General features: G+C 41.8%; 2 protein-coding genes across 2 annotated transcripts in view; one reads left to right on the top strand and one right to left on the bottom strand.

Annotated features, from left to right (window-relative positions):
- The window catches only part of FHIT (fragile histidine triad diadenosine triphosphatase), an 813,394-nt gene that overhangs the window by 313,723 nt on the left and 491,501 nt on the right, over positions 1-8,170 (top strand). The window lies entirely within an intron of this gene.
- Positions 1-8,170, bottom strand: part of LOC103080574 (ferritin heavy chain-like) — a 133,581-nt gene that overhangs the window by 86,273 nt on the left and 39,138 nt on the right.

Here is an 8,170-nt window from a genome sequence, read left to right as displayed (position 1 = left end):
CAGCTGCCTGTGTCTTCCCCTACTTGCTTCCTTCCAGCCTGGAGACTGTCCGTTTCTCATTTTCTCAAAGTACTTCTTACCTGCGGCCACGGATCATAGCAGACACACTAAAGCTTTAGGCTAAAGGAGGGGGATCACAGAACATCGCAGTATAATACAGGCAATAATTTTTAATTGAACAGAGGACAGCTCTCTTGTAAAAATCCACTGGTCATTCTTCGACACAGGGCATCTCTCCCAGATGCTGTGCCAGGTCGAATTCCCCTGAGGCCAGTTGTTAACATCTGCTCCAACCTGTGTCTTCCTACAGTCATGACATCTCCTCTCTGTTGGCGGGCCTCATCCAATGATCCAATATTATGTTTTTTCTTTTTTTTACAAATTCATTCATTCATTCATTCATTCATTCATTATTTATGGCTGCATTGGGTCTTCGCTGCTGTGCACGGGCTTTCCCTAGTTGCGGTGAGCCGGGGCTACTCTTCTTTGCAGTGTGCAGGCTTCTTATTACAGTGGCTTCTCTTGTTGCGGAGCATGGGCTCTAGGTGCGTGGGCTTCAGTAGTTGTGGCTCGCGGACCCTAGAGCGCAGACTCAGTTGTTGTGGCGCACGGGCTTAGTTGTTCCGAGGCATGTGGGATCTTCCCAGACCAGGGCTCGAACCTGTGTCCCCTGCACTTGCAGGCGGATTGTTAACCACTGCGCCACCAGGGAAGCCCAGTAGTATGTTTTACAAACAGAGGATCCAGCCACCCTGGGTCCCTTCAGCAAGGTAGACTCACTAAAGTATTGAAATGACCTTTTTTCCTTTAACATGACTGAATTCCTAAGCAGGGCTTTGTCCTCTACCAGTCCTGTTAATGGAAATACAAAGAAGAAGGTTTTAGTTGGTCTTAGCCCAGAATATGCTGTATATAGGTCATCTGTCCCCTCCCCCATCCTACCATTGTTTCAAGTTACAGCTCAGTTTTGTCGATCCCCAAATCACTGTCTTAAAAGAGGACAAATGTTGTGCTCACTTCAGCAGCACATATACTAGAATTGAAGTGATACGGAGGAGATTAGCATGGTCCCTGCACAAGGATGACAAATTCGTGAGTCGTTCCGTACTTTTTTAATTGGGAGATTGGGATTGACACATATATATATACTACTATGTATAAAACAGATAACTAATGAGAAGCTCCTGTATAACACAGGGAACGCTACTCAGTGCTCTTTGGTGACCGAATTGGGACGGAAATCCAAAAAAGAGGGGATATATTTATACATATGGCTGATTCACTTTGCTATACAGCAGAAACTGATACAGCAGTGTAAAGCAACTATACTCCAATAAAAACATTAAATTAAAAGCTACTACTGAATTCTGATGTTCACAAAAAAAAAGAATACATTTTGCTTTAAATGCTTATTAATTATGTCTATAGTATTGAACAGAGCAGCCTTTGGGGAGGTAAGCCTGTCTACTATTTCGACTTATCTCCCTTGGGATATTAAACTCCAACTGAGTGCCGTGTGACATACGAGCACCGGGCTGCATGCTTTCTTGCGTCTGCCCTTTCTTTCCTCTCTGCCTGGGAGGGCCTCTCCAACTCCCTCCCCACACCCCCAGTCCTCAGGACATTTCTATCTGGACCATACCTCCTGGTCTTTTAGCCTTCTTTTTGAACGTTCTCCCACTCCTTAGGCAAAGACAGACATTCTGTCTGATTTCTGCCAATATTCTTTGCATCAGTTATCAGCTTTCTCATTTTCCATTCCATTGGCAGTTGCTCCTTTAGATTGTAGATCACTTCAGAGGAGGCACGTACCTGTCTCTCTTGTTTTCCTAGGATCTGGTGTAAGTCGTCAGTAAGTGTTTGCAAGAAAGAGTGAACTAAGGTGGGACATTGTAAGAATATCCAATTTAGTTTGTCAGTATGTCGTTAACCACAGCCCTGGATAAAGCATCTTACCAGCTGCCCAGGGGATAAAAGATGAGTAGGACCTAGGGCTACCATAGCAGAACAGAGTGTGGTCTGTGAACTATTAAAAAATCAGTATGTGATCATTCTTGGAAGGGGGACAGAAGCAAAGTGCAGTGAAAGATCCAGTAATGGAGAAATTATACCTAGTTGTGGAAGAGGACAGTTTAACAAGCAGTACTCCTGTATTGATTTGAAATCTGAAAATCCTGGTGACAGATACAAAGAGAAGGCCCAGCCTGCCCTCATGGAGAATATGGGTAGGGAAGCCATACAATTTGCCTTCCAAAAGAGGAAGTTAGCGAGAACATGGATAAACTGGAACTTCATGGTTACCCTGATTATAATCTAGTAGGAACATAAATACAAGGAGAGACTTCATGAAGGGAACCTTCAGAAGATCCTTGAAAAATCAGTGAAGACACCTACAAGAGTAGATTATATGTCTTGAAGGAAAAGGAAGCACACTCTTTATTAAAAAACAAATTTTCTTCAATGCTTAGGTTAATTAACCTCTGCATTTACAGAAAATTTGGTCTACTCCTTGTTGTTTGTCATAGTTTTGTGTAAGGATCAGCTCAGGACAGTTTTGCCTTGACCAGTGTGTATATACTGACAGTACATAGTGTATGTAGTGGACCTTCAGAATAGGAAGCTTGGATTCTCCTTTCACCTTGATTTTGGGCAAGTTAAACAGCCTGTATAGACCTCACTTTTCTGTAAGATGGGGATAAAATGAGAAAAAAAAATAGCTACTTCACATGGATTTTTTTTTTTTTGGAGGAATAAATATGTTAAATTTCTTAGGATGGTGCTTAATAGGAACTCTGTAAAGATGAGCTGTTATTGTTAATTTTTAATTTTGTATAGTTAAAACTTTACATAGGACACAAAGACATACTTCTACAAGTTGATTTAAAAGCTACCAAGCTTAGGGCTTCCCTGGTGGCGCAGTGGTTGAGAGTCCGCCTGCCGATGCAGGGGACGCGGGTTCGTGCCCCGGTCCGGGAAGATCCTACATGCCGCGGAGCGGCTGGGCCCGTGAGCCATGGCCGCTGAGCCTGCGCATCTGGAGCCTGTGCTCTGCAACAGGAGAGGCCACAACAGTGAGAGGCCCGCGTACCCCCCCAAAAAAAAAAAATCTGCCAAGCTTTTAACATGTTGTTTTGACAGCCATGCAAGCATCAGGAAAAAAGGTGACAAAACACAGGTACAGAACTGTGACCTCACTGGACTTTGAGAGTGAGGAGACTCAGGGGCAGGCCTGGTCAGCTGGGGGCGCTCTGAATTCCACTGAGGGCTGCTGAAGGGGAGAGAAACCAGAGATCTCTCCTAGGTAGTGAGATCCAAAGTTTCAGTCATTTCTCAGAGAATTCCCAGTGGTGCTAAGAAAGCAATTTAAACCTGTATCTGGGGTGGAGACTTAGCAGGGGGCTTTGGAAGAAGCCTCTGGCAGCCTGTAATTATGAAAATAAAAGTCTAATAGTATGAAAGACAGTGATTAGATTAGCAACACTTAAATTCATTGAATAGTGAAAAGAGGGCTGAGCTTGTAGACTCTCAACAAGCTTGTTGCTTAGGAGTCGTGAAGGGAAGCCAACTGTATGTGTGCAGCTTTTATATTAGTAAATAAAAACTCTCCTGTTAGTACCTCAGGAAAGAAGTGTTTTTATTATGAAACAAAGCACAGATTGATTATGTACTGCATAGATGCCATATAATACAGGATTAAGAGAACAGACTCTGGTGCGTGACACGCTTGAATTTGAGTCCTACTTCTGCTGTTTCCTAGCTGTGTTACTCTCTTAGCTTGGGCTGCTATAATAAAATACTGTGGACTGGGTGGCTTAAGTGACAGAGATTTATTTCTCACAATTCTGGAGGCTGGGCATCCTAAGATCAGGGTACCAGCATGGTCGCCTTCTGGTGAGGCCTCTCTTCCTGGTTTGCAGACAGCTACCTTCTTGCTGTGTCCTCACATGGCAGAGAGTGAGCGCTCCTGTCTTCTCTTCTTGTGATGAGAACATGAATCCCATCATGAGGGCACCAGCTCCATGACCTAATCTAACTCTGATTACCTCCTCATGGCCCCACTTCCAAATACCATCCTACTGGGGATTAAGGCTTCAACATATGGATTTGGGGGGATGCAGACATTCCATCCATAGCAGTGACCTTGAGCAAACATTTAAGCTCTTCATACCTAGTCCTCCCCTACAAAACAAATAATATGAGTACCTCCTCAAATCGGGTATTTTAATAAAGAGCTTGCACAGGGCCTGCCGTAGAGCTAGTGCTTAGTAAACTTCAGCTCTCCCCATGGAACTCTGCTGTGTAATGCCCGCCTAAGGGGAGCATGAACCCCGGGAAGAGTGTCTCCCTTCATTTGTAATGAACTGTTTCCTCGAGTGTGGGAAGAGATCCTTTTAGGTGAAAAAATATGTATGAACATGAATGTGTATGTGTTTTAATAGCCAAAGGTTAATTGCAATATGATTTGGAAATATATATATATATATATATAGTCCCCAGAAAACCCATTGTTTTACAAATTCTGTTGATTAGTATTGAGGCTTGAGTAAAAAATATTGTGTGGAAAAAAATTGAGTAAATAATTGGTACACGTGGTACTGAGAAATGGCACAAACTGTACAGGAGGGAAGGTGAATGATTGAAATTTGGGGAACATGCAAGGGACTGTGGAGGAATAAATTTTCTTCTCTAGGGCTTGTGTTTTGCCCACCCTAGTAAGAGGGACCAGGGCTGTTTTCACAGAAAGAAGATACTGTTTCTCATGTTAGATGAAACTTCAGCCAGCTGAGTCACATGTAATCTCAGTTTCGCTGCCTTGATTATCCTGAGTATAACTGCTAAACTGGCAGGTTCATTTTCTTCGTGCCAGATTTTGTTTTTTGAGCACTTACTGCCTACTGGATTCTGCCCTGGTTGCTGGGAAGATAGTAATAGGCAAGATAGACAAGGCCCCTGTCCTGATGGAGTGTAAATTTCTGTGTGTGTGTGACTGTGTGTGCATGTGTTTGTGTAGAGATAATCAATAAGAAAACTCATAGAAAAAGAAAGTAATTTCACATACCAAGTGCAATGAAAAACCTTAACTAGGGCAATGTGATTGGGAATGGGAAAATGGATGCTCTATTCTAGATAGGAGAATCTTTGAAGAGGTGACTTTGAGTTAATATCTGAAGGAAGAGAAGGGACCATCCATTAAAAAAAAAAAAAAAAAATCTATGGGAAGGGTATTCCAGGCTGAGCGAGCATCAAATATCAAGAGTTTGGAATGACAGGGATTGGCCATGTTTTAGTAGTAAGAATGGTACGAAAAGAAGTTGCAGAAGTAAGTCCGTGGCCAGATCATGAAGGAGCCTTGTAGGCAGTGCGCAGAAGTTTGCATTTTATTCTAAGTACGCATCGAAGCCCGTGGAGAATTTTAAGCTGAGGAGTGATTTGATCTTACCTGATACTCTCATAGATGACTGTGGCTGTTGGAAGGAGAGTGGACTGTACGGGAGCCATGTGGGAACATGTATGCCTGTCAGGCGACCCAGGCCGGTGGTAATGGGGGGCAGTGTTCTGGTTTTCCTTTTATGCTGAACTGCTGTTCTCCTGGTGCACTTGTTTTTCTCCCACCCAGAATCTTGGACTATCTACTCTGAAGAGTTCTGTTTGCTCAAAACAAAGCAAAAAAGGTTCAGAAAACAGAACAATCTGTTGATCATAACATGTACTAAGTTAGTGGATAAGAAAGGAAGCTAGATGGAGCGGTTACTCAAAGGTACTTTTACAAGATATTTTGTTTTCCATTTAGCATTTGGGACCAGTTGAATTCACAGTTACATGATTCTCAGGAGCTGTGAGGGTACATTAAGAATAATAAGGACATTTGCTAAATTCTTTAGGCAGTATGGAGCCATAATATACCACATGTCTTACTGTTAATTCATGTTGCTAGCCCACTCTTTTAATAGCAGCCAGGAGCCATAATGACACATGCTGTGAATATATATTCAAACAGTCCACACAAGTTGCTCTAGTGGTGTTGGTTAATTGGGTGTTATTTGGGATCCAGAAAGGATGGCATCTATTGTAGTTTTCCTTTTCTCATACTGCTGTGAAGAAAGTGCCAGCTCTAAATGCTTAATCCGTGCTTCCTCCGTCTGTGTTCTGGCCTGGAAAATAAATTTTTGGTGCCCCAGTCCCTGGATTTGAGCAAGTACTATTGCCTTGTCCTCCTTTTGGCCAAACCATCAACATAGCATTTGCTACTGAAATTGTACTTAAATGTGGTGGGAAATGTTTCTTTATTATAAAAAAAAAAATCTAACGGATCAAAAACTTGTATTTTTTCTTTTCCCCCTGAAAGTTAAAAAAAAATTGCATACCATAATAAACAATTATGTATTGTTTGAATTTGTCTTAAAATGTATTTTATATGTCAGTTTTAATGAAAGTGGAAGTATACTATGAATGCTATGTTGTCAATTAATTTTTTTAATGATATCTCTTGGACATTATTCATATAATTTGAGGGTGGCATATACAAATGCTTACAAGGCGAGAGCCAGGCAGTGTAAATTAGTGAAGAGTAGTGGGTAGGAAACATGTTCAGGCCAAAGCGTATTTTTACCCGGTTTTGTCAGACCTTGTAGTTTTTTGAAATAAGCTTGACATTTGCATTTTATGTGAAATCCCCCAATTTTTAACTTAAGTTTTAAAATTATGCGGGCCCAATTAGGGCGAGAAGCATCCACGTTGACCCTGATACAGATTTACCTTATTTTTAATCTAATCACCGACTGCTAGACATTTAGGTCTAAAAGTCATCTTTACACCACCTATCCTGACTTGTAATTCTTTGCCGCTTTCTCGTTTAAATAAGCTTTTGTAGCCAAGGGACCTGACGTCCATGAGTCACACCAAAGGATTTTCCCTACGTGCAGGTATGGGGAAACTAGTATGAGTAGATAAATTCAGTAACAGTAAGTTCTAAGAAATATTTAGAACTTGGATAAGGCAGAATGAGGTTTGGTAGGATCAGGAGATTATGCAATTTTTAGAGCCCTCCTTAGCATAAAGCATACAAAATTAAAACCATACAATTAGATACAGGGTCTTGGAGGGGACCTTAAAGCAAGGGACCCTGAAATCTCTGTTTCATTAGCCTCTGGGTGAGGACAAGCTCAGCTCAATATTCTGTATTAACCTAAATGGGAAAAGAATTTGAAAGAGAATGGATATTTCTATGGGTATAAATGAATCACATTGCCGTATACCTGTAACTAACACGTCACTGTTAATCAACTGTATACTCCAATATAAAATAAAAGTGAAAAAAAAAAAAGAAAAGAAATGGAGTGATTGGGGAAAAAATAACCTCCAAGGAGAAAGCATAGTTGGTTTTTGGAGAGTCACTAAGGGACATGGGGGTATCACTTACACTGACGAGCACATGAAAATATTCTGTCACGTGATCTGGGAGCCCTCTATCTGGTTATATATTTTAAGAAGTATTTCCCCTAAAATTCTGACTACTTTCAAGGTTCCTTACCCTGTACAGAGTTTACTGGGTTTTTTTTTTTTATGTTATGCGGGCCTCTCACTGTTGTGGCCTCTCCCGTTGCGGAGCACAGGCTCCGGACACGCAGGCTCAGCAGCCATGGCTCACAGGCCCAGCCTATCCGCGGCATGTGGGATCCTCCCGGACCGGGGCACGAACCCATGTCCCCTGCATCAGCAGGCGGACTCTTCAACCACTGCGCCACCAGGGAAGCCTCCAGAGTTTACTGTTTTAATCAGGAAGATGTCAGGAGAAATAACTCAGTTCATTTCAGGACTACAAACTGCCTTCTGTTTAACATAAATACATTAACCTTCGATAGAATTTTCTTTCAATTACTGGGGACTCCAAACTCTGGTTTTTTGCGATATCTGCTACACAAACTGATGAAATAGATATTGAACGAAAAATAGGACCGTTAAGGAAGAAAAGATTTCAACGTATTAGCTTTCTTATAGTCAGAAGGCTGAGAAACATTAGTATTTGATGATTAAATGTCTGCCAAAATGATCGTGAATGGGCAGAAACCCATCATTGCCAGAAAAATCTTCAGCAGCCGTGAAAACCTAAAAAGAGAAAATCAGATGTAACAGGGGAAATTAAATAGTTTGTGCGTGGGCGGGGTCGTGG

This window comes from Lipotes vexillifer, unplaced genomic scaffold (assembly GCF_000442215.2).
Source record: "Lipotes vexillifer unplaced genomic scaffold, Lipotes_vexillifer_v1.1 scaffold212, whole genome shotgun sequence".
Classification (NCBI taxonomy): Eukaryota; Metazoa; Chordata; class Mammalia; order Artiodactyla; family Lipotidae; genus Lipotes; species Lipotes vexillifer.
The sequence above is the reverse complement of the archived record's forward strand: the minus strand, read 5'-3'. Positions and strand labels throughout refer to the sequence as shown.